The sequence below is a fragment of the Calidris pugnax genome, unplaced genomic scaffold (assembly GCF_001431845.1).
Source record: "Calidris pugnax isolate Ruff unplaced genomic scaffold, ASM143184v1 scaffold18, whole genome shotgun sequence".
NCBI classification, from domain to species: Eukaryota; Metazoa; Chordata; class Aves; order Charadriiformes; family Scolopacidae; genus Calidris; species Calidris pugnax.
This window is the reverse complement of record NW_015090812.1, coordinates 18,029,317-18,055,571: the sequence shown is the minus strand read 5'-3', so window position 1 is coordinate 18,055,571 and position 26,255 is coordinate 18,029,317. Positions and strand designations below refer to the sequence as shown.

The following is a 26,255-nucleotide window of genomic DNA, read 5'->3' as shown; positions in this document are numbered from 1 at the left end:
TGCTGAGTGCAATGTGCCCCATCCACCTGCACCCTGAAAGCCCCTTTCAGTGAGAGCCATCTCCTTTCACAGCAAGCACCGAGGCTGCTGGCGGCTCTCAGACCTGCCAGGCTTTGGGCTGAAGATTGTCAGGGCACTAGTACCACTCTTCTCCGCTCTCTTAATTGCTTAAGGACCAATCACCTCTGCCCATCAAAAGACTTGAAAGAGAATGTTATTGAAGATCTAAAATCAGTCTGCATTTTGGTTGGCATCATTTACCCTCCTTCGAAAGACAACTTTTTCCTTGGCAGGTGATAAGAACCACCTCCCACGTTCTACTGTAGATGCTGCTAATTAAACCACAATGAAATTCAGATAATTAGCAACCTTTTCTAACACGGCAGGTTACTTATTCTAAACCTTTTTCCTGATGAAATGGTATTTAAGACTTTTTAAAAAATCTACTATTTTCCATGCTCTCAAAATTATTTTCTGTTCTAATAGAAAGAAAAGAAAAAAACAAACAATGAAACAGAACAAATCATATAGGATCCTGAAAGCAGGGCAAGCACTCATCACCAGAGTTTGTTTGCATTTGCCTTGTTTGACTGTGAATTCTGCAAAGAATATGTTCAATCTCTCTAGCAAAGACAGTCCCTCAGATCATAATGATATAGCATTTTTATTCCATTTTAAAAACAAAAGTAGATTTGTAAAACCAATTCAATGCCTGTATGCCTTTGGTAGATGCTCTTTTTAACTTTCAGCAATGTATTACATTACCAACATTTGGTATGTGGTGAATTATCTAATACTTAAGCACACGTCGCTGATGTTTCTGTAAAAGGAGATTTGTTTATATTTAGGATTAATATAGGGATGGCATAATTACTGGGCTGGAGACATACCTATCCCATAGGAAACACTGCACATCTACCACATCCTTCCTTTGTACTACTGGCTGAAACCTCTGCCCACACGTGCATAAGCAGACTGCCCCATCTGCCCTCTCACTCCAAGATATTTATGCTATTGTTCAAAAGAGCAGCCATAGAGAATATAAAACCTCAATTCCCTTTTTCTCCTGACTTGCAGCCAAAACTGTCCCCTCCACTCCCTTCCTGACACTCTCTTCCATGTTCAGCAGAATTGCAAGCAGGGCTGGGTTCGCAAAGCTGTTCTACTGAGGGACCACAGCTGACCCTGACTCATTACACTGCAATTCATCTGGCAACTGGGGAGCACAGTTGCAACTTTTGCCCTCTGCTGCCTACAGCCTTTGAGCACCCCTAATTACTATTAGTCAGCTGTTCTCCACCTTCTACACACCTCTAATCACACTTCTCCCTCATCAAGCTGGGATCTCTGCAGGGGTTAACCCTGAAAAATTTTACAGTAAAGGCAGCTTTTATTGTAGTGGCAATTACAGAAAGAGAAAAAGCAATTTAGTCTTTTATGTGGCTCACAGTTTCATTAATGCCATACACTTTTAGCAGACTTGAGTTGTTATGCATTAACTCAAAGAGGCATGGTACACAAACACTGGTAAAATAAAAAATAATGTAAGACAGGGCGAACTTTAGCTCCTCAAATACAGGCTTAATTCCTCAAATACCAATAATGCTTTTATATAACAGCTTTATTAGTGTCCTCAGCTTCAGGCCAAAGTCACTATGAAGTAAGCTGCTCAAACAAGGCTGCAGAAACAAGAAAGAAAGGTTTAAATAATCTGCAAAGAATTCCCTACTTCTCTTGTGGTGTACCGGGGAAATCTGCTCCTAGCGCTTGCTGCACCTCCTGTTGTGTGACGACAAGAGCAACTTAGATAAAAGGCAATGTGCTGTAGCAGTAGCAGTTACATAGCAGTGTAAATCTTTCAATACTACCTACACAGCCCGTGTTACCCTCTGCTGGAAACAGCAACCAGGAAAATAGCAGCCACTTCAACATTTCTCATGTACCCACTATGTTTCTGAATATCAGCATCCTCCTTCCCAGCTTTCTAGTAAGGAATTTTTTTAGCCACAGAGGAAAAACCTACTGTTCTCAGCCTTTCTGGAGCATCCCACACCAACAGCCCATGGAGCAATTAATATCATCCAAGCATAACACCGCCTTCTTTTGGTGAACGCTAAGACTTGTTATGGAAGAGCAATAAATGGCTGCGCAGCTTCCTGATCACAGCAGCTTCACAAAGCTATCAATGGTGTCCTGAGACAGCTGGTACTTACAATTCAGGAGGCAAGCATCATGCTGATGACACCTTCCATTTCTTTTGTCTTGGTGGCCAGTTGAATCAGCTGAGCAGCAACAAGGATTCTTATTGCCATGGGACACCCCTGGTGGCCAGTGCTACTCTAATCTGTTCAGAAGTAGACTCCCATAATCTTGGTTTCTGCTGACATCATGTCTCCATCACTCTCTTGTCCTGTTGGTCAATACCATTTGTCTGGCATTAAAAATGTCATTCCCTCCAAGAAAACTGTTTCAAAGACAGGCTGGAAAAAGATCTAGTCAGTGTTTCCTCTTCCCTTCCTTCCCATCATGTATGGATCGAAGCTCTCCACTGACGTTGAGAGATGTTGCCAGCATTCTGCTGATATTATAACCGTGTTGGCAAAGTTCCTTCGAAGTGATTAGTATCATTTTATCTTTGGCCTGCAAAAAAGCACAGAGGATAGACTGAAATAAGAGTCATGACAAAAATTCTTTTGTTGAGCCTCAGCCTCAAAATTCTAGAATTTGCAATTGTATGTGAAGAGTTGCTGGCTTTTGTCTTTTTTCCAGCTGGGATAGGATTGACTTTCACAAGAAGCTGGGACAGGACACAGCTGGAGCAGCTGACCCAAACTACCCAAAAGGGGGAGCTGGCTGGGGAGGGAGGAATCACTGCTTGGGAATGGGCTGCGTATTTCAGGTTCCAGTCAGTGAGCAGTTGTACATTAATTGTTTCTGTATATTCATTTATCACTGTTATTTTTCTTCTTCCCTTTGCTGTTCTGTTAAACTGTCTTTATCCAACCCACAAGTTTTGCCTTTTTCTTCTGATTCTCCTCTTCATCCCACCGGCAGGAGGAGGAGTGAGAGAATGGCCACTTGGTTCTTTGTCGCCGGCTGGGCTAAACCACGACAGCGTTGCAGCCCCCAGCACACAAGCAGATGCCAAGCACTTATACTGAGCCTTTCCAAACATTTCTGGGCAGTGCAGTCACAAATAAAGAATTAACTTTTTTTACCCTGTGGGATCAGGATGTATGTGAACAACTTACAAAGCAGTTCTCAGCTATCTCTTAACATAGTTACATAAAACCCATATCAGATTAAGGGCACGGCTACATGACTATGTTTTAAACAAGGCTCATACCATATATCTATGTCTAGGGGTTTTTATATAGAAGATCATTCAGGAAAGTTAAGATAAATCAACTAAACCCACGATGATAATGCACGTAAGTTAAAATGCATTAAATTCCTGCATGGATATTCTTAAGTAAAGAATAGTGGTCTGACTTTACTGTAAAAAAGAATTAAGCTACCATGAACTAAGACCATTTTCCTTCTGAATTAGATCATCCACAGAGGAGCTTCAAGCAGTCTAGGTTTGGTCCACTTACTTCACGTTTCCTTCATTTGTCTGAATTTTTCTGCAATTGGAACAAGCCTTGGTTAAACAAAAATCTCCCCTCCTGTTTTTCTGGCTGATATTGAACCACATTACCAATTTACTTGGTTTAGAAATGTCTTGAAAAAACAGCTAAAGCTATTTTTCAAATAGCAGAAACAGAGCCATCCCTTTGTATTACAGAGGAAAATGACAGCAGCAGGCTCAGAGCCTGGGACACCCAACAGGATCACAGACTTCAGCACTCATACTAAGCTGTTGCTAATCTTGAAAAGCAAAGAAAGAAACGAAACTTGAATTCAGTGTTACATCCCATCTTAAAACATCTCCTTAGACAAGAAAAGACAGAAAAACAAGGCAGGCTCATGGGACAAGGTTGTGATAGAAAGCATCTGGCAACTATGTCCCCTAGAAGCCTGAGCTGGGCAGGCACAGCGCTGGGGTACCCCTTCTCTACTGAACAGAGGATACATTTTTAGAGGTTAAATAAGATGCACTCTGAAATTTACCCATCCCAAGCTCACAGATTAAATGCTAACTAATAAGCAAGGAAGAGCAAACACTTTCTCGATCTGATACTGACTCAGGTGTTAGTTTATCCCAATGATAAATTTTACACTTGACTAAAAGGAAACCGATACAATTCACATTACTGAGTATTGGCAGGTAATTGAGACGTGCCAAATAGAAATGTGAAGAAAATAAAGCAAAGATATGTTAAACAAATATTCACGCTCATCACTAAAAAGTACTCTGGCTTCAAATGTGTCAGGGAACAGAGAGCACTAAATACCATACAAAAAAAAGGAAAAAAAAAAAGCAATATGTATTTTAAGTATTGCCTTTATCCAGTTCTCTCCACAGCAGACATAGCCATATATCTGTAATGCATATTTTGTGCTAATCTATCTATTGCTGTTCCCTGCAGATCTGAACTACTAAGATTGACAGTAGGAAAGTTTAAAAGAAATCTAACGTAAACAGATGTTGAGGTTCTGTACTTCAGTTTTTATTATTTCTTTGTTATTCCTCGACCTTCCCAAAACAAACAAGACAGGTTGCCTACACAAATAGGGCAGTAGCTGCCAGGCCTACTGCTGGCCTCACACCTGCAATCCAGATGTCAGCTACAGCAGCAGCTCTGAGCGCCTGGTGCAGAGGTGGCACTTCTGCTGCCAGTGGTCCCGCAGGAAACAGCTAGAAGCTGCTGTTGCCTTGGCTCCAGGCGGGTTATGATTGCCTTCTTCATGCATCTCCAAATAACCAGCGTCAAAACTAGATTCACATAGACTAAACTTTTACATGACTTCACCAATGAATATTTGGATAGTTTCTCTGATCTCTGCCATGGTAGACTGATCTACATTCAGTTTAACGAGAACCAGATCTGAGAAGAGAGTCTGACATGAATTCAGCAAAAAGAATTAAACTGGAACCAAAAGCCCTATGTATTGTTTATGAACTAGGGAATGTGCTACGCTCACATGTGCAAGTAGAATGTTTTAAAATTGCACAATCATCCCCTACAAGAAAATAGAAGGTGCAGTTTATTCTTCTTACAGGCCTCTCCTTCATCGATGCACAAGCCACTCCAGAAAGAGAAACCCCACAACTCCCACAAATGTAAGACCTTTCATACCAGCTTATAACACAGATTTTTACTTGCTTTCTACATCCAATGTGCTGGAACTGCAGTTTGCATTGCATTGTGTTAAATCATTACTTCATTATCTATAACTTACAGACCTATTTAACCCCTAGCTGAAAAATTTCCTGTGGAAGGAGTTTGGAGAACAAACTCTGTCACCTGAAACTCACAGATCTGTCACCGTGCACCTCTGTCTGACCTGGCTTGAGCCTCCTTCCATGCCCACAGAGCCCATTTTGCATACCACCACCCTGTAGCCAGTTATCCCAAGGGGCAGTGCAGGAGCTCTGCCTGTAAGGGGATGCCTCCTCCTCCAGGCTGTACCTGCTGCTGGGGACACTGCAAGCCACAAGGGTTCCCATCCCCTCGATCCATCTCTCTCACTGCTGGGATATGCTATCAATGGGGCCGAACTAGGATGTCCAGCCTGGACTGCCCAATGTACATGTCTGGCATGGCTTCTATCTTCTGCATCACAGAGTTCACACTATGTAAGGGCATGTGTGGCTGCAAGGGACCAGTCATTCAACGCATATTTCTCCTGCAAAACTTTCTTCAGCATCTACACTTCTCTATGATTATCTGAATGCCATTCAATCTACCTCTAACTTGAGTTGCCTAAGTATATTTGCATGTATATTGTAAGCATTATACTAAATGAGATGGGACTGCCTGTGTAATCATGCCATGACTTTCCCTTAGGGAAACCTGGTAAAATTATGTTCCATTACATTTGTAAAATACTACCCATTAAAAGCAGGAATAAAACTTTTATGTTCATGTGAAACAAAGCAGAAAAGATCCTCCACCCTTTAACTTGTATCAATTTTGATATGAAAGAAGCATTTTCCAGGCAAGCAGGGATTCTGAATTTGACTTCAGTATTACATGCTCTTGGCTTTGATTGTTTGACAGTTAAGCTTCTTTTCAAAGTTTTCTTTTTTCTTAATTTAATATTATGAAACAAAGCAGAATAAAATTAGTTCAATCTGCCTTGAAGAGAATAGACAACAGCTTTGGAAAAATATTTCTTGGTGAATTTTTCTTATTTATTCTTTTCCATGCCATGTAAAACTGTTTCTACTGTACTTTTCAGTGTCCTTTACTCTTGCTGCTGGTCAATTCATTGTTTTAATTCTGTGATGCTCTGGCAAACTTTCAAGTAAGCCATGGGAAAATTTTAAAAATGAAGCATTCATTTAGAAGTCACACAGTGGTGACATATAGACAGAGCTTCAATTTAAACCATTATTGCATACCATCCTTTTCCTTTTATAATAATCCATTAAATGCTTTCAAGTATGGAGAAGGAATAGCAACCTGTAGATCTGAATGGAGCCCAGATGACCTATAAAATACATCCTGCCTCACTGCCTGACTAGTTCCAGCTCTCATCTCTAATGGTTGCTATTGTTATTCTACCATCCAGACAACCACACGCATCAATTATACATTCTTCTGGGTCACGAATCCATTTTCTTAGGCAACATTTTTGTCTTAATGCATGATGCTTTTTCTTCAACCTGTGAACAAAGTTGAAGGTCTCAATATTAAAAAAAATATTACTTCTTCTTAAACTATGTTCATAATTGGAAAACAGCTTCATGAAAATCAGAAGATACAGCTTTTTGAACTGTTTAGAAGTGTATGTTTAGACCATATATTGTCTCTTTATTACACCAAATGTATTAGGCAGCACTTTTGTTGTAGGTGCACATTTTTTCTTTTGTTATATTGGTGCCTGGCAGCACTGCTATAATTAAATGTCCTTTGCCGTCTCTATTTTGTGACACTTACAATTCAGTCATCTTAATTGGACTTTCCTTAGCATATAAATGGCTGGCTCAAGAAGGAAAACATTTTCCTGTGAAACAAACCCAAAATCTACACTATGGACCGACTATCTCAGTGACTTTTTCTAGTCTTTGACTTATGTTTGCCTTTTTTTAAATTATCATGATGACAAAAGCTAATAGATAAATCTATTTGAAGGAAGCGTAAGACAGCTCTCCAAATTAAATTATTTGCAGATATTATTTTCATAAATAAAGCACTTATTATTACATTTTCAACGAGGAAAAGCCATTTCACTTTCATGGTTGACAAAATAAGTTAAATAGTTTGGGGAACGTAACACATCACTTCCAAGGGATTCTCACATATCACATATATCCTTAAAATATTAACTTTTCAACCATGGAAAAGTGCAGGTTTTAAAGCTCAAGAGAGTGAGAAAATTCAGGGTAACATTCCTGAAGCCTCCTCAGCAGGACACGATGCCCAGGCCTCAGCTTTTCCCAGCCACAGGTGCTGCATCATCAGCAGGGCCTTGCCAGTAGTCCCAGGGGGCTGGAGGAACATATTCAAACACAGGACCGGTCACTGGAGTGCTGAAAACTTGCCTCAAGGAGATTGCTATTTTACCTATTTGAGGACAGAGGTAGCCTTACAGGGGAGCTGAAGTTTGGCTGTAGCTCTGCACTCCTGCATTTCACCTGGTCGCCAGTTTTGAGCCTTCAAAGCAGCCAGCAGAAACCATTTAGCTGAATCCTATTCAGATCTAGAAAAACTAAGGATAAATATTATTTTAACACTGAGGTTTCTGGTTGGCTGGTTGGCTTGTTTGTTTGCGGAGGCAAGGGGGTGTGTTAGGTTTAACTTTATTATAACTAAGCCTATATAAATGCAAATACTGTTTCTGTAGATATAATTTCATAAAGCAAAACTACCCACAATCTTTAGCAGTGAAATTCAAGTGGCAACTGTGACAAGCAAAGAAAAATGAATGCCGTTAACTTCAGCCATCCCTGCTCATCTGAAAGCTTGTGTCAGTTCCTAAATAAGCTTTTCATTTTTCTATTCAGTCTGCTGATCTTTGTTGATTTACAGCATGAATGAGCATGGCACATTGCAACTTGTAGAGTATATTTTTCGTAAATAATAAAACATTTATTGCAGACCCATCAAGCCTGCTAGTAGCTTTGAATTATTACTGCAATGAAGTGTCATGTTAACAACTCATTTACATTGTTGTAGAAGACTCTGCATTAACACTATATGTAATTTAATTCCATTTAGGAAAGGACTCCTCAAAATATATCTAGAGTTGATAAGCTACAACTTGATGCTATTTTTCTAATCAACCATTTCCCAAGATAGGGCTGCCTCCATCAAGTCCATCTCCTCCCTCACCTTCCACAGCATGCCAGCGGCAGCTGAGCAAAGAGTTTCTATACGGTCTCCTCCACAGCAAGCCCTGGGCTCAGGTCATTCCTCTGGTGAAACAGGAAGAAGAAAGTATCTTTAGTGGAGAGCTACAAAGATCTTGTTGCTTTGGGAAGGAAAAAAATTTTTGGGCTGTTTGAGGGGTCTGCCTATAGCTTCATCATTGGCCTGGGGTGGATAACAACAGCTCAGCTGAGGAGGCACAAGAAGCACAAGCTGTCTGCAGAAGCAAGAGTGTTGGGTTTTGGCAGCTGCTGTGGTTGGAAGGAGCCCCAAGTGGCAGGGCAGTGCCTAACACTGCCACTCACCACTGCTGCGTGGTCCCAGAGAGAAGGGAAATACCACAGAAAGAAGCTTCTGCTGGAGCACTCACATGTTTTGAGTGGTAAACTACTATTACTAATTATTATTATTATTCTTAAAAAATGAGAAAAAAAATCCTTGAAGAAACTCATAATTCTCCAAGTACCAGTCAGAAATGATCTTGTCTTTGCACATTTTCCTAAAATTGGCTGGATAGTACTGAAAAGCCTGTATTAGACAGCCATAAATAAAAATAAATCAGCAAAACTTTCTTTCTCATAAAGTGAGATTAATTAAGTGGATTTTAAAATGATAGATAATGCTTGAGAAGTGATCCAAAATACCAGCGGCTTAATGGTGAGGATAAGTCTGACTTCTTATACAAAGGAGCCTATCTGGAGCAGTGATTTGATTTTTAATTGGGTAAAACAAACCCTTTATGAAAGCAAAAAGTGTTGTTTATAAATGCAATGTAAGACAACATCCAATTGATCTCCTGCTTTGTCTCTCAAAAAATATGGGTTCGGGTTTACCATCCAAGCCTATGGCACTAACATAGAGAGGCAAGAGGTTTCTTCTCACTCATGCTCTTTCATTATAGGTCTGGCAACCCACACAGGTTCGGTGTCAACTTTAACATCACAGGTCCTCAGCTACTTCACAATCTTAAAGGTCAATGTTATTTAGTGCTCACCACTAGATTTGTGTCTTATTAGTCAGAGACCACAGTCAGTGTAACTCTTTTATCTAACAGGGTGTCCTTGGCATGGACAACACACTGCAAACCCCACCTTTGCAGGAGCATCCTGCCATCCCTTTGCAGCGATTGCCCCAAGGCTGCAGAGGGGTCAGAGCCCATGCAGCAGAGGGAAGGAGAAGCTGTCCAGCACACAGGAGACATACTGTGATTGCCTCTGCAGATGGTGATATCGTGTCAGAGGAGACACAAGACACACCACCTCTACAACGTACAGTAGGGCTACCACCACGGTTCCCTGCTGCTCTTCTGTAGCTAGCTGTGTACAAGTGCTGCTGGGACAGCCAAAGTGCTATGCCAAGACCACCACAGTGCCCTCAAGCAAGGTTTAGACACCCCAAATATTATGTGTACAGACCCCATGTGACATACTCATGTACACAGGATACCCAAGTTATGACTTCTTTTGCTTTGTGATACCCAGGTTTTGGCTGGACACCCACAAGCCAAAGCACACTCTATTGCTCCTGGAGGCTTCTGGCCTTGTGGTTTGTTCATATAAAACTGAGAAAATAATGTTTCAACAGTATTGTTTTTAGTTCTGCTATTTATGAGAAATATGCCCTTTCCTGAATGTCATTTCATTTAAATTGTGTCCAATGAGTCCAAATTCTTCCTGCATAACCATCCATTTCTATCTAATAAGTTGTGAGAGGCAACATGTTGCTAACTTCTAAAGCTCTCTTAGGTACTGTCAGTTCTCCAAATTTTGACCAAATCTGGCCTAACAAATGTTTTGTACCACATCATCAGGCACCCAGTCCTTTGCTGAGATTATTCATTAATAATTTTGTCTCCTCAGTCTCTTTTTAAAAACTTTTTAAGGTAGCAAATGTTAGCAAATGTTCATGCTAACATTTCTTAGCATGCTAAAGTGTTACTGTCATTTTCTGAGTCCCTGAGACTGCTAATAGTAGAGGGCAGAATTTTACTTCTCATCTACTAGTTTCACCTGTGAAAACATTAGGGGTTTGGGAGGGGGGTTCCCCCCACCAAAGAGAAAACATTAGTTTCCTCTAGTACTCCAGGATGAATACTTACTTCATTCACATGAAAGAGCCTCCTACTTAGCTCCATTTCGATCTACTTCCAGGGGCTGACTCTAAATCAGCAATATGCACATTTTCATCTTAAACTAAACAAGTCAGCGCCTCCTTCCTACCACCAGTTGCCTCATTCTGTCCTGCAACAGGAGCCAGACATTGCAGGCACACATGCCCCCTTCCAACAAACACTTAGCTGCTCTCTGAACAAACATCATTGAGAGAGAACAGAGAGGCTATAAGAAAGCAGTAGCCATGCAGTAAGAACTGCTAAATCTGTCCCATTAATTAGAGAAATACTCCTCCATGCAAAATCACATCGCTGTTATTCAGCTAAAGTTGTATGGCTGAAAAATACAACCGTAAAATCCCTATATCCTACCAACAAATGGCATTTAATATGTTAATCTAACATGATTTCAATATCCCTTCCACATGAATACGCTTCTTCTGCTTTATTTCAAATAAATTACCCAGTTAGAAAAATTATTTGAATAGTAAGGCACAAATAAATGAGTATTATTGTTTGCTGGTTGACTAGATAAGGAGTTAAACATCTAGAGGTGAAGTGGAGGACAATTAATGTACTAGCCTGCTCAATTATCATACAATGCCCACTTCTCAGGGAATTAGAGCTATTATGATCTACTTCTATGAATAAATGAGAATTTCAGCTCTCTGAGGGTAATGCAGTAGTTTTGGAAATAATCTTTTTATGAGATTGTGGCTTTATCAGTTATGTTTAGAGTCAGTATAAACACTTGTGTATCATAGGATAAGAACTTCAGACAGGCTTGTCATTTTAATTTTTGCTCTCATATTGTTTTAGTTCACATTTCCTATGCTCTTATTCTACAAACCAAAGGAAAAAATTACTTCACTTTTTCAGGTCTTCTCCTTTCATAAAACATTACCAGAAAAGTAATATCCAAATAAAAATACAAATAATGATTTGAGCAATACAAAATTCTGCATAAATTGTTCTCCAGTGCAACTGAACACCCACAGAAAGTTGTCCTGGTGACACTCAAGGATGCTGAAGAAGCGGAGGGTAACACAGTCACAGCTTCAAAGAAAAGGAAAAACGAAAGGACATTTATTTTAAAATTTCACATGATCTACTAAGGCATTTGTTTGCATTCAATTCTATATAAAAATAATATTTCTTGGACATTTTGACCCAAATTCTTTGACTCTATCAACAGCATTGCTGATTTTTTCTACAGCTGCCAAGTTTCAGAGTTTCATAGCCATCTACCCAGCAGACAGAAAAAAACTAAATATATGAGAGTTTTAAAGCAGTCTGACCACAAAAGAAAGCTTTAGGAGACCCAAATAGTGGACCATATGTGATATCAAATGGGCAAGCCATTAGCATCAGCTGTGAACATATTGTACCAACTGGGAATGAAAATAAAACATTCAACTACCAACTGTTATATTCTGTAAATAGTCAAACCAATTCCTCTGGGTTCCAAAAATATATGAATAGGGTGACTCATTGGGGCCCCATTGTCCTGTTCATAGGTAATGCAGCAGATTTGCTTGTAGGAGAATAAAATGCATGAAACTGTGGTTAGTGAGATCTGATATCAGAGACAGTCCCCGTATGTCTAAAGACTCCTGGGCTTTTTGAAACTATATCTAAAGATTGCACATTAAGGATATCAAAAGAGAGAATTCATTTGAAGGAACTTTTGTCTGTACAATGTGCAGCACAAAAAAAAATATTAAAATCCCCATTACAAACTATGTTGAGAAACTGGAAGAATACTAGAACATTTATAGAGGGCACCAAACTGCTGAGAATTCATTGTACAGCTGGCAAGTGCACTCCTACCTACTAGTTGCTTCACATTTAATAATGCATGTTATGAACAGATGGATAGAATGTCAATAAGGCTCTCCGTATCATCAGTGGTAATGAAATACTGGACTTTGAATGCTTAATAGCACAGAAAACAAAAAGCCTGGAGGAAATTTGTCAATGTCATGCATGCAATACTTTAGCAGTGCTTTAACACTGTTAGTGTGAGGCCATATGTTTCTTCTAACAGGATCTACTGTAGCTCGGTGCCAAAAAAAGTTTGACACTTTTTTTTTTTTTTTTTTTTGTTCTAACCTGCCCTCTTTTCCATTCTGTGTGTTTTGAAGTTTCTCTCCGTGTCACTTTTCTGATGGGCTCCTTTTGTGGTCTGAAAAACAATATTCCAGGGACTGTTTGCAGTGTCCTAAGATAATCCTTATATCACCTAATGTAAAGATTTATATTTTTTTTAAGCAAACAGGTGCTGCAAAGACAGGCTGTTCCTATACAACAATAGTCATCACCTAGGGGAGCACTGTTTAAGTTAAGTGTTATTGCTGCTTGATGCTCTGCTCTTCACAGAGCACTTTCAGGAAGGGTGATTTCAAACCTGCATGAAACTTTCCTTTGTTCCTGGTGACCTGGAGTTATTTTTGTGATGCCTTAACCTTGAAGCAGAACATGTCAAATTTTTGACACTTTTTTTTTTTTTTTTTAATTCTTACAACATGTTAAGAGCAAATACCCCATGAATCAGTCAGGCAGAGTAGTCAGCAGAAGTGCAATATCATTGGTCTTTATTCCATTTCCCAATGAAAAGAAGCTAAAGGAAACTTGCTAGTAAACATTGTTCTTTATACTTATTTTAGAAATACAGTTGAAAGTAATCTCTTTAAGATTAAATACAGAAATAAAGGCACTGAATTGCTATATTAGGCGGTAAATCTCATTGTCAAGAGCTGTGGAAGACGTGAATCTAGAAAATATTGCAAGCATAAGTAAAGCTTACTTACATAACAGTGTCTAGGAATTAGACACACAAAAAGGAATAAACTAAAAATTCTCTTAGGCAAATTATTTTGGGCAAATGTCAGCTAAAAGATCAAGGGGAAATGCTTTGGAATAGTCAAGAGGAAGTGGATAGCAGAGAGCTGCTGTTCAGAGAGATGCAGACCTAGGAGTAAGCACACCAGGCACAGGCTTTCCCTGTGAAATGGATGGAGAAACAGCAGCCTGGTAGGTACTAGCACCTGCAAAGGCTACGAGGGAACCCAGAGTGGCATTTCCACCCCTTGCACTTCTCAGGGAAACTCTGTGCTCAAAACTTCAGAAGGTGGCAGATAGTTGTGGCAGGTAAGCCTCCGTGAAACATGGAGATCTCAAGTTCAGCAGTACAACTGAAATCCTAAATATTGCGTGTCAGCAGAAATCAAGGTGAGTTTAAGTACTGATTCTGGGAGAACAATTAGATAAGCACTGGATGTCTAACAGTCTGAAAAATCTTTGGGAAGGGCTCAAATTCTTTGAGCAGAAAACCCCTACTTTCTGTCTTGTGACTCACCCACAAGTGCCCAAACTGCCTAACGTGCCCTACTTCCCCACACTGTCTCTCCAAAACCTTCCTGGGCTGCTCCAGTGCTACCCAGCCATGATGCCCTCAGGCGCACATCACGCTTGCCAGACAGGATGCCCAAAGTGCCCTGGCTGATTTCAAAGCCATCACACAGGGTCATTGTGGAATAAAGGTATCTTTAGGACCTCTAGCACTACTAAACTCAGCTGTGAAAAAGTGCACTATGTTAGTTAGAGGAGGTTGACAAATGGATACCATTTCCATAGAAAACCAAGCTAGCAATGACAATCGAAAACAATGTAAGCCATTTCAGTTTCCTTCCCTTTTCTGCAAGCCAGAACTAACACTCATCAGTAATAATAACAATTTAAGTTGCATTAAAAAGAAAGCGAATTTTTCCAGCTGCCTGCAGTAGATGGTCTATATAGCACCAGTATCCATCAGCATGCAGCAGGAGACTGCTAATGCTTCCTTCTGCAGCAGGGGAAGGATGCGCAGAGAAGCAGAGCCTCTCTCGGCGCCACTAACACACTGGCTTGCCTGCATGCAGAGCTGGCATGGGCTGGCCCCCTTCTGCAACCCTGAACTATGCAGACACAGGACTGGTCCATGCTGGTAAGTCCTCCTGAGAACTACTTACAGCTCTTTGCATCTCCCTGCATGGACATATTTTAGTGTCTTCTAAACAAGGAGCTAAAATCCAACCCAGGACTTCCAAATCAAACTTCAAAAAACAGTAGAGCATCATCCTGTTTCTCTTGCCTTCTGTTTCCCTGGAAATATCCTGAGCCATGACCATGGCAGTTGCACTTAACAAGAATGAAGTGAATTTTGTGTGAGCTGCGGAACTTTAAAGACTAAGATGGATGTAGGCTTTCTGTGGAGCAGAGCACCAAGAGGTGGGAGATTAAGAACTAAGTAGTAGCCAGGGTTTCTCGTTCGCAATGGCCCTAAGAGCTGCACGCCGAGAAGAAGAAAGAAAGGAAAGGGACCTTCCTGAAATCACTGATGAAAATATTCTACTTAAAAGATCGCTCTAAGCTAGAATTTCCTATGTTTGTTTCTTCTCCTGAAGAAAATGCTGTGGTGAGCATCGGACGGTAGTACAGTTTGATAGTAACTGTAGTTCTTAGCCTGGGTCTTAGGTGGGTTTTTCAAAACGAAAAAGATATTGATAAACTGAAGAAAGTTTCAAGAACAACTTCTTAAGGGAAAAATATAATAATCTATAAGTATTTGAAGTGTGAAAAGCCATCAAGGGAAAAGGATATAACTAGAAATAATGGAAAGAAAAAGCTTAAGCTCAATAGAGTATCGGGAAAATCTTCCTGACAGCGAGATGTATTAGCCTGTGAAATAGTCTCCCAAGGAGAGATATGGAAGCTTTCACTTGGGATTTTAAAAACTAAAGTTGACATAACACTAAAAAAATGTTCTCTATGAAATAATCCTACATTGGCAGAAAAATGGACTGAATGATCTATTATGCCTTTTCTCTTTCTAAGTTTCTTCAGCCTTTGATGCTTTGGGAACATCCTGAACAGCCAAAGGTTATCAGAAAGGAGCTTCTTCAATAAATATGATGAACAACAAGATTACAAAGGTGATCATTGTGAAAGCCTATTACAAACCATCTCTTTAAACGCTGAAAAGCAGATGCTTTTCAGACAATAGAAATTTTTCCCAAGGCCTGCCAAATATGACCTCAATCCACCAGTTTTCAAGTACGTGTTTAATTTTCCATCTTTATTTCCCATTAATTTAAAGACAACCAAACCTATGGTCTGAAATGAACTTATAAGAAAAGGACTTCCAAAAAGTCTATGAAAATTTCCATAATCTCCATACAAATCTGGCAAAAGTCAGTATAATAAAATTTAAACAAACAATTACATTTGTTACACATGCATTAGCACCTTTCAAGTCTCCACTGACAAGGACAGGCTACGTTAGTTCAGAGCTGCTATCTTGATCACTGGTCAAAACCACACATCTTCCTGCACTAAATCCTATTGAGTTTAACCGACCTGACATCACAAACAGTGTTAATTAATATTACAGTCTGTCATATTGACTTGTATACAATAAAATGATGCTGAACTTACTTTGGGAAGTATATTCTGAATTATGTTATGCATGTCCATCTTGAAATCATCCTGTCTTATCATACACTTATGTCACTACCTATATTAATATTTAGCACATAGTGTATTTCATTCACTGCTCCAGATCACTGATGGATAGTTAAATATTAGGGCCATGGAAATAATTGATTTTCTGGGTCAGTGGCTGAGAATGAAAATAAAGATAGTAATCACTAAATATAATCTACAATAATATTTTTCAATTTATTCTTAGAAAAACAAAACTTCAGGACCATTCAATTTTGGATCAAAAGGGGTGTTTCTCTCTCTTTTTTTTTTGTGACTGCCAAAGGGCTTCTTGAACAGCAACAAGTATAAAAAGGTATGCTAAGAGCCTCTCTCAATCCAGCAGCTTGAGCACCCTCAGTAGGGTTTGCATTTGTGCAAGGCGTTAAGGCTGGCTGAGCTGCCATTCTGTGGGGAAGGGGAGACCACCACTGCAGTGAAGCCCCCAGTGCGCAGCCCAGTGCTGCCCAGCAGCACCACAGTGCACAGCACCGACCTCCTGCTGTGCAGATGTGCTACACCAGCACATCACCATGGCCACACTGGCATCTCTACAGACATGGTCTCTCCCACACAGCCTGTGAGTGAATGGAAAGCCAGTATTGAATACTTTGACACAAATAAGTTGTATACTATTTCCTCTAGGAATATTACTGAGGGTAAATCAGGGCTGGTTTAGAAGGAACTCTCTGTTTATGTGCTTTAAATAACAGCACACTATTTGTATATTTCTAAAAAATTCAGCCTGTACACCCATATATAACTTAAGGATGAAAATATCAAATATCTTCTTGTTGAAAATTTGCGCTTGTGAATATTAATTAACTCTAGAGGACAAGTGGCTCTCATTTGCTTAGCCATATTTTAAATCCTCCACACCCTGCCACCAGGATTTTATCCCAAAATAACTCTCCAGTTCAGTAGAAACACAAAACCTCAGCGCGCTGAGATGGCACCACTCTGTCCTGTCAGTCACAGAAGTTTCTTGTAAGCAGCAAGAAACTGCTTAAGTGTGGAGGAGACGGAGGAGGAGACGGAGAAGCTCATGGACCTCTCTCTGACCCATCCCACTGTTCCTTGGGCAGCTGGTTACCCCACTGCCCCACAGGGACCTCTGCTCCCCTTCCTCCCCCTGCCTGGCCCATTCCTACCCTCCTCTCCTTCCCACCTTTTCTCCCCATCCCCCTCTATTCTTCCCTCTTATTATAAGACTTTTCATAGGGTGGTTTTATTATTATTATTTTTGTCTGAGTTTTACAACTGGCACATCATCCCCTGCTGCACTAAATCAACACTTGTGAAAGCAGCAGCCTTCGAGTGACTGACTAGAGCTGCTGCTCGCAGAAGTGTCAATTTGGTACAGCAGGGGATGGGGTCACAGCTGCAGAAGGAGAAGAGAGGCCCTATTTTATGCTTTAAAATGGTAAAAATGTCAGAGGGGAGGGAAATCTATACAAAATATAAAAAGAGTGTAGAACAAAGAAAAGAAAGAAGAGGAAGAGGGGGAAAGGGGGTCAGAAAGAAGGAAGAAAGAAGAAAATTACACTGAACAACGGAATAAAATCACTCATGAATAAGAGAGGATTTTTGTAAGTGGGCACTCTCAAGTTAAAAGCAAGTCATGTGAATATCACAAAATATGAACCTGCTAGTAGTATCCCTCTTCTTTAGGGGGGATAGTCTGGCTCATTAAACTTAATTGTCTTAACTATGTCTGTGATAGGTCGGGATGTGCTTCTGAGCACAAATAATGGGCATTAAAAGGAAATTATTTCACAGAGGGCTTGATTTTAAGAGGAGATTTCAAGTAGAAAACTGCGAATCCTGCATTCAGAAACTTGAATCAGCAAAAGTGAACAGAAATTCCATATTCTGGAGTAACCTTCAACACTCCTAAATCTAGCGCTGCTTAGAGGCCTCCATTTGAAAGAAGAACCTGCTATTTTGAAAGTTAAAAAGAAAACAAACCAAAAGAAAGCAAAGAACCAAAAGAATTCACAAAAAACCCCTTTGTTTTTCACATTACATAAATATGTAAATTCATCTAATGCATATTTCAAATACTATTAGCATTAATGTTTTGCTTTAAAGATGCCAGTTTTTTTCTTCTAATCGTTTTCTGGGAGCTGCTGATTTATTTGCTTTCTATTAATTTTCCAAAGTGTATTGCAGTAAGGGAAAATGAATGAGCTATATAGCTCTAACACATATTCACACAGACAATGTACCGCTCAAAAAGAAAATAATCAAATAAGTATACCTTTTATTTATCTATTTCCACAGAAAGTGAAATGACCTCCCCTGCACTGCCATTATGCTTTGACAGCCCATAGCATTCCAAGCAGAGCAGGGATAGGTTTCCTGAAAAGGCAGCGCTCTCCTGCAGAATTGCCTCCCTCATGTTTCTCCACAGCCCTCTCAGCTGCACATGTACCTTATGCAGAAATTTTTTATACCATAAATTTTTGTGAAGATATAGAAAGCTGTTGGCGGGTGAGGTCTGGGTATAGGGAAGGCCTGGGAGAGCAGAGGTCCCACTTTTTTCTCAGCAGTTTATCAAGAAACACAAACAGCTCAGCTTAATTGAAACCCTGTGCTCAGGAATCCATCCTGTTCCCTTTTAAGCCAAAAGCAAAGCTCTCACTGTGTGATATAGGATATTTAAGTAATATTTCAGGAATATAAGTCCAAAATTTGCCCCTCCAGGTAACCATATACATGCCTAAGCAACGTAATTTTCTGTTTCCACTGCTTTTCCTTGCCAATTTCACCAATTCGGGTATTAGATGAAAAGAACAACAGAACTCAATAAACAAGTAGAAAGACCTAAAAAACAGAGGCCAAACAGAGAGCCTCTGAAATTAAACCATTCAGACTAGATATTCCCTAACAAGACAGTTCAGCTGTGCAACAGACAAAACAAGCCAGCCTCACACACTTTACCAAAATGTTTCAACAATTTATCTTGAAAAATTTACTGATAATCAATTAATCTGGCCCAATATTTAACCCACTTTCACAACAGCAAAACTCAGTTTATAAGTCTGACAGTCGCTGCTTGAGATGCAGATTGTACATACCCACAGGGCTACAATGCCTCCTTGCATTTCAGTTTTTGGTAAGGTGGGTCTCAGCTGTCCTGCTGCCCATTACCTGCTCCGCCAAGGTGGAGCTCCTGATCCCTAACAGGTAGAAAACAATGAATTTGTGCCTGGCCAGAAGCAGGGGAGCCCAGCACAGCCACCTCCCACCAGCTCTCCTCCCTCAAGCAGTTCCTGGGTGCATCCTGCAAGGTCTACCTGAATCCTGCAAGGTAAACTTGGCTATACCAGCAGGCAGGCAGTTCTCATGCTCCCCAGAAGTTAAATACAGCTATGTGGACTTGAGAGACCCTGGTGCAGTTTGATGCCTGGCACCAGTTCAGACTCCCAGTATTTACAATACTTGTGGCTCCAGTGGTTCTCTTGAGTGCTCCTCCAGTCCTTCTTCAACAAGGTGGCCTTTAAACTGTGAAACAGCTGAAGTTCTTCAGGTTTGCTGTGAGGATGTTAAGGCACCTCTGCATCACCAGCAATAGAATCACCCTGGCAGGGCCCAGGTGTGCTGCAAGGGTGCATTTTGGGATTCATGGGGGAGTCAGGTAGAGGCTTCCCCATCACTCCCAGCCCAAGATGCTGTGTGACCTGGGTGCATCTGGATGACATAACGCAAAGGGACACTTCTTCAATACTATGCTCCTAAATTCTAGGGCTTATTTTCTTTTCCTGTGCATTGTGTGCATTCATTCAATACACACCCTACTTTAACAGCCTCTCCTCCTGTTCTGACCTTACCCAGTCCCTACACTATTCATAATATGAACTTTCAACATACTCCATCAAAAGGCAGACAAAGCAAAAGACAGATTCTGTCCTAAGGGAAAATCCAGCATGGATACATGTAGAGAGCAAAGAGTATGATGTCTGCTACTGGTCTAGGAGTATAACATTAGCCATTTTTCAAAGACTTTTTGGAAGGAACATATTTGTAGGACAGATTTTAAATGTGGTCTCAAAACTCAAACACTTTTCCACAGGAATTCAGTACTTGCCTTATGTCCACTTCATTTTGCAAAGTAAATTGTACTGCCCTTCAGCTCCCATCACTGTTCTGTTACCCATCCGGCACTCATCACTCTTTGTTGATACTCCCACGTGACTCCATGCTTCGTGTTCATAGTAAGTCCTAAAAGGATGCAAACATTCTTTTTTTCCTAATTTGTTAAATTAAAACACAAATATTAAAAAAGGACACAAAAACCCCCAGCCTCCAACTACATCAATATTGAAGTCAATATTCAGCAATATCTAGTAGCTTATGGTACGTAGCCTTGCTTCTCTCTAGTGGTTAGACTAGTAATACAAATAGCAGGCTAACTAATAAATAAAGGACTCCTTTATTTAGTTGATAGGGCCATTGGGTGTAAAGAAACCATGTTTAGGTTTTAGCAAGATTAACATTATGTTATCTCACTGTATTATATCAACATACTGATTTACCAGTCTAATTATAGAGCATTCTTCAGGTTTGTCCTAACCATATACAAAAATAGCCCCCAGATCAAGCACAACTTTAAAGTTTGTTACAGGCTCAGCCTATATAAAACATACAATATGCAGAAACAAAAGCAAAAGATGACCCCCATGCCTGTTAGGCAGTTCATCAATTCAAATACATCCTCTCTAACCCTGCTTCTTTCAGCAATCCCAATATAATCAAAAAATTCTCTATGAACAAATTTAAAGGAAAGGTTGATATTAAGCAAATTAATCATTATGAAATTGATCTACGCACTTTTCATTCACCCTCCTCAAATGGTCAGTATTCACTTAGTTCATTGTGTATATCAAATCACAAGAATGTCTCAGACCATCCTTAGAAAGTATTGGCACAGTATGAACAATGAGATTCCCAAAGAGGAAGACCTGTTCTCTCCTCTCTCCTTTTTTTGCAAGATCTACAGTATTTCTATGAAAAGTCCTGTAGTAAGTACAACCACTCCTTGGTATTAAATGTGTTTCCAGGATTGAGGGAAGAAAGGCAGGAGGAAAGAAGGAGAAAGGAAATCTTTTCTTTTGATTTTTACATGTATGTCTTATTCAATGTAAACACACATACACTGTAAATTCCCACGTCTTTAAAATTAGCCTATTTTTCTACCATCATGAGTTCTTTCTCCAGTTTATACATTTTTCTTCCCTTAAATCAGTGCCAAAATACTACTGCCTGTTTAGTGGCAAGGTTCAGCTCAACTATTGCTGGTCCCCGAGGGCTGAAGTTTCGCTCTAGAGCTGCTCTTATACTGTGTCACTGTGGATTAACAGCTGATAGATAAGAGACTTTTCATAATGCTGAAAGATGAACCATGGTTAAACAAGGACTCAAACACTTCAGCGATCCCTGCTTTGAATGGGATGCAAAAACAACTGTAACAGCACTCAGCTCCGTCAAAAGGTCTTGTGTTCACAATTGTGTTGTGTTTTGTCCCTTATTTACATTGGTGACAAACATCAGTTTCACATCGTGACAAATGACAGATGCTAGTTGTGGTGTTTATGGCACACAGATGCCATTCTGGTGGGCACAATATAAAAGAATCCAAACAAAGCAGGAAAACACATTTTGGCTTTGCGTGATATCAGTGTGTCCAGCTAGCAGAATAGAGCAAGGTAAGAAAATACGGCTGAGCTAATAATATGCTACGTGACAGTAGTTATCACAGTTACTAATGCTGCCATGGCTGAATTTCTGGCCTGCTTTCTACAAGCTTTTTATTCACACAGTCTTACACCTCAGATGATAGAAAACCAGTAGCAAGTAGCCAAAAATTTCTTCCCATAAAAAAACCTTTCCTCTATTAAATAGCTAATTAGATATAACCCCAAAAGATTTATAAATCTGAATGACTGTATCACTGGTTGAATTCCAGGAACTTTGAAGCCACCAATTTCTTAAAAATCAGAATTCACAGTTTTTAAATACTGAAACAAGCAGGTACTACAAGAAACATTAAGAAATAACTATCCTTTACACATTTATCTATGACTATCCATTCCAAAATAGCCCAAAATTACAAAAATATAGCCAAGCATACGCTCATTCTTACAGGACTACCACAGTACATTTCCCACCCCTCAGATGTAACTTGGGAGGATTGACATGGGTTGCTATACGATTTAGGGTGGCAGTAAGAGTTTGGAAAACACCCCAGAGCCAGGTTTTGTGGCAGAGGATGCCAGCAAAGGAACACCTGAAGCTGTGCCCATCCCACAGCCCCTTCCTGCCCCACTCTCCCACCAGCCATACCACTCGCTGCTCCCAAGCCCATCAACATAGCTGTTCCCCAGACGGCTCTACAAAGCAGATCAGAATCTGATCCCCGTTTTAACAAAAGAAGAGAGCTTTTCACCAGCTCCAGCTCCTCACCAGCCTGAATCCATGGTAGGGCACAGCCAGCTGCAATGGTCTCAGGTGCCGCATTGTCCCACAAACACTTCTGGGTTATTTCTAAAATGCTCTCAAACACAAAGAGGGGAAAAACATTAATATCAATTAATTCTTAGCGAAATGACGATTGTGAAAGCGGAGCAAATATTTATTTTCTAACAAGTGTGTTGTTATGGAAACAGCTGCAAGACACTGTTTGCCCTGACGTGCTGTGCCGAGGTTTAGGCGCCGCGAGAGGCTCCGTGCTCTGGCAGCGCAGCCCCGCAGCGGGGGGCTGGAGCTGGGCACCCCTGGGCACCCGGCAGGGGCAGCACCCAACGGGGGGCTTGCACACACGGGAACAGCCCGGTGGTGAAGAGAATGGTGCTCAGAAAGCTACTGCAATTTACGCTAGAGCAATCCTGACCTACTTTGTTTGTAAGTAGCAAGTTATCTCGTTAATTTGCTCAAAATAGCAGATCACTCTGTATGAAGAGATGAAAAACAAAATCCAGCATTTCCGCTGAGGGGAGAAACGCCCAAAACAGAGCAATTCAGTGTTTGTCACTACAGTTGTATTTTCTTCTCCTAGCTAATAAAGAGATGACCGATAGATATTTAGTTACGTGTGCATGCCATGATAATAACTGCAGCCAGCATCCCTCCGCTAGCTGCACATGGGAGAGGCTGGTGCCTGCAAAGACCCCCATTCTACGTTAGAACTGCCAAAGCTGAGCAGAGTGGTCTTCTTCCCATGTATGGCCACAGGATCCTCCCTCAGTGGAAGGCTGAACAGCATTATTAGGTGACTTCTAAAAGGGCCCTTAGCCAGGTTTTGATAAGTAGTTGATCTACAAACGTTTTCCCACTCAAAGCTTATTTGTCCTTATAAAACTTAAACTGACCTGGTAAAAAGCAAACAAGAAAATCCAATAACTCTAGACCTATAGCTTTCTTATTTTGCTTATTCCTTGGTCTTTTCTATATGATAAAAAATAGGTTTGCCTCTGTAATTCCAATTAATTTTGTTTTCAGGTTTATATCATTACTGTATCCATATACTAAACATACAGTGCATACCTGCATGAGCATGCTCAGCTACCATTCAGATGAAGGAGTAGGAGAACTCCTTTTAAAAAAAATAATCAATGTTTCATTCCAATTATAAAAGAAACCAAGTTTTCAAACATTGAACTACAATGTAGCTACCCTAGAGAACAGATATTTGGTTTTCTGACCAGCAGTAACAGTTCGTAATTGAACAGCTGCAGAAAAGAGAGGAAACAAACAAACCAACAAATTAGTTTTCAAGCCTATGTTCACAGAAAATTTTCTACTCTATTGTGCTTGTGATCACAATGTGATAAACAGAGTTCCTCACTTACTTCTGTGATCTTCTACAAAACAAATCAGATCGGTCCACAGAAGTTCAATCTATGATGCTGTGTAATCCCTCATTCATAGAAGCAAGTTAAGCACACAGTCTAAGTATTTGAAAAACTGAAGTCTATTCACAACTACTAGGAGTGTTAGAGCCCGTGTAAAAATTCATTTGTTAAACAGATACAATCCTTTTTGAAATATTTCTACTGAGTGCTGATTAAAGAGTGGTACCTTTTTCTTGGCTTTTTAAGTGCCTTGGTCATTATTATATTGTAAACAAGGTATCAGTCAAAAAGACAAGGCAAAAATTTAATCATACCTAATTTAAAAGTAGAAACAATTTTTGTATATTTTCAGAGAGAGTGGAGGGATACATCATAAAATATGAATTTAATTTATACATGTGTATGTGCATCTATGTATATTGGTATAGTCTTCTACCGCTGAAGCTATAAATGTTTTAATGCATCGCCTGTGTTTGTTCATTTCACATTTTCAGGGAAGGAAGAAAAAGAAGGTTCTTTACTGCAGTACAAAGAAAGATGTTCTAATACCAAAAGATCCAATTAAAATAATAGGGCCATTTATTTCAGTAGGATTTCACATGTACAAGAGAAATGCTAACCCTTGGGAGAATGTTCTCAGCTCATTTAACAATATATGTTTCCTCCGATAGGAAAACTTTAGCTTTTGCATTATAACATCATTGCTAACAAGGCACACGTATATATCTCATAAGTAGATGGAAACGCGAATGTGGGAAGAATGATAATAGTTCTTTATCTGTAATGCACTCCTCTCAGGATATACATACATCTGTTTTGCACTCACGCTGGGTAGCTTTTTCCTCTCCACACATTTAATATACACACTCAAGAAAGGCTCTGCACTCTGAAAGACAATAAAAAGATTAGTAAAGAACTAAGAGAGACCAGTCAGGAAAAAAGCTATGAAGGGGGAAAAAAAAGAAAGAATTTGTATTCCAGATCCACTACTGTCAAAGCATTTTAAAGGGTAGATGGGCACAGCTGTTTTTCCAGCAGTCAAAAAAACCCAATCCATTCCCAAAGTGAAGTGTAGCCTGGGCCAGCCTTGGGGGCCTGGGGCAGTGAGCAGCAGCAGGGAGGTGGGTCAGGGCTGTGCAGATACCAGTAGACTTCCTGCCCTCTGTCACCAGCCCAAGGCATGCTACCACACCTGAAATCTACAACTCCGGGAATCCTGTCTCTGTGCTGGGAGTCTGGGCAGAAGAGTCTGAACGGGTATAAAATAGAAAGGCTAAAGTTATCAGGTCATTCAAAGTGTACTTCACATTTTTGAGTACCTGAAAAAAATTCTAATGGGAGATGAGCTTTTCCGGGTAGGACTGGTTTTATGGGCCACTTAAAGGTATTCAGGACTGGGATCTAATAGTAGTGAACAATTTCTAACTCCCGGGCATTTTAATGTTACAATTAGCTCATATTATAAAATTCCCTATTTATACTAGCATTTAGTTTTCTCTGTTTGTAACGGAAAGTTCACAATTCACCAGTCAAGCCACTAATGAGGGATGATTTATTTTTGTAGATCACTTTCCAGTGACTGTCAACGCACAAATATTTCTATCTAACCACGAGGACAAATGTAACACTAAGATTTGAAAGACCGAATCCCTAAATGAATTAAGGCAATAATCTCAAATTACAGATACAGTCCTACAGTCAAAATGTCAAAATTACGTCCATCCAATTCAGGATGGAAACATGAATGATGTGATTAGGCATTTCATAAAGCATACATGAGGGACAGACCTCTAGGAAAAAGTTGGTCTCTGAATACTTTTTTTCTGCAATACAGTACTTGTAAGTCTAGAACTAAAACTTACACATGCCTTGTATATTTGATTGACTCCATAAGGTTTTCATCTAAATTCAAAACATAACTGTGTTTAGATTTATTTGAACATTTTATTGCATTTAGTTATGAGATATGAATTTTTCCTGAGAGGACCTGGGGCACACAACATTGCCAGATCATTCCAAACAAGTTAATTCTGAAATGGGCTTGAATCAATAACACAAAAGAGGCAGTAAAGCCAATTTTTACGGTAGTCACGGTTGCATAAAATAATATCAAGACAGTCAGATTGAAAGCTCCCTGCATCACAAATATAATTTGCAACCAACTCTAAGCACAAAGAGGAAATAGATAGATAGGTGGAAGATATAGATAAAAACAAATGATAGCTACATAGGACAAAAGGAACTGGTGGTAAAGAAAGAATGCAAAGTAATTGCCATCCAATACGGTGTGAA

The 26,255-nt window shown here is 39.9% G+C and overlaps 1 long non-coding RNA gene across 1 annotated transcript in view; it reads right to left on the bottom strand.

The window, feature by feature from the left end:
• LOC106886289 overlaps window positions 1-2,598 on the bottom strand; it is a 32,575-nt gene extending 29,977 nt beyond the window's left edge. The window contains exon 1 of the long non-coding RNA XR_001411622.1: window positions 2,214-2,598. This is a non-coding gene — a long non-coding RNA (uncharacterized LOC106886289). The remainder of the gene's footprint in view (window positions 1-2,213) is intronic.
• Between the last annotated feature and the right edge of the window lie 23,657 nt (window positions 2,599-26,255).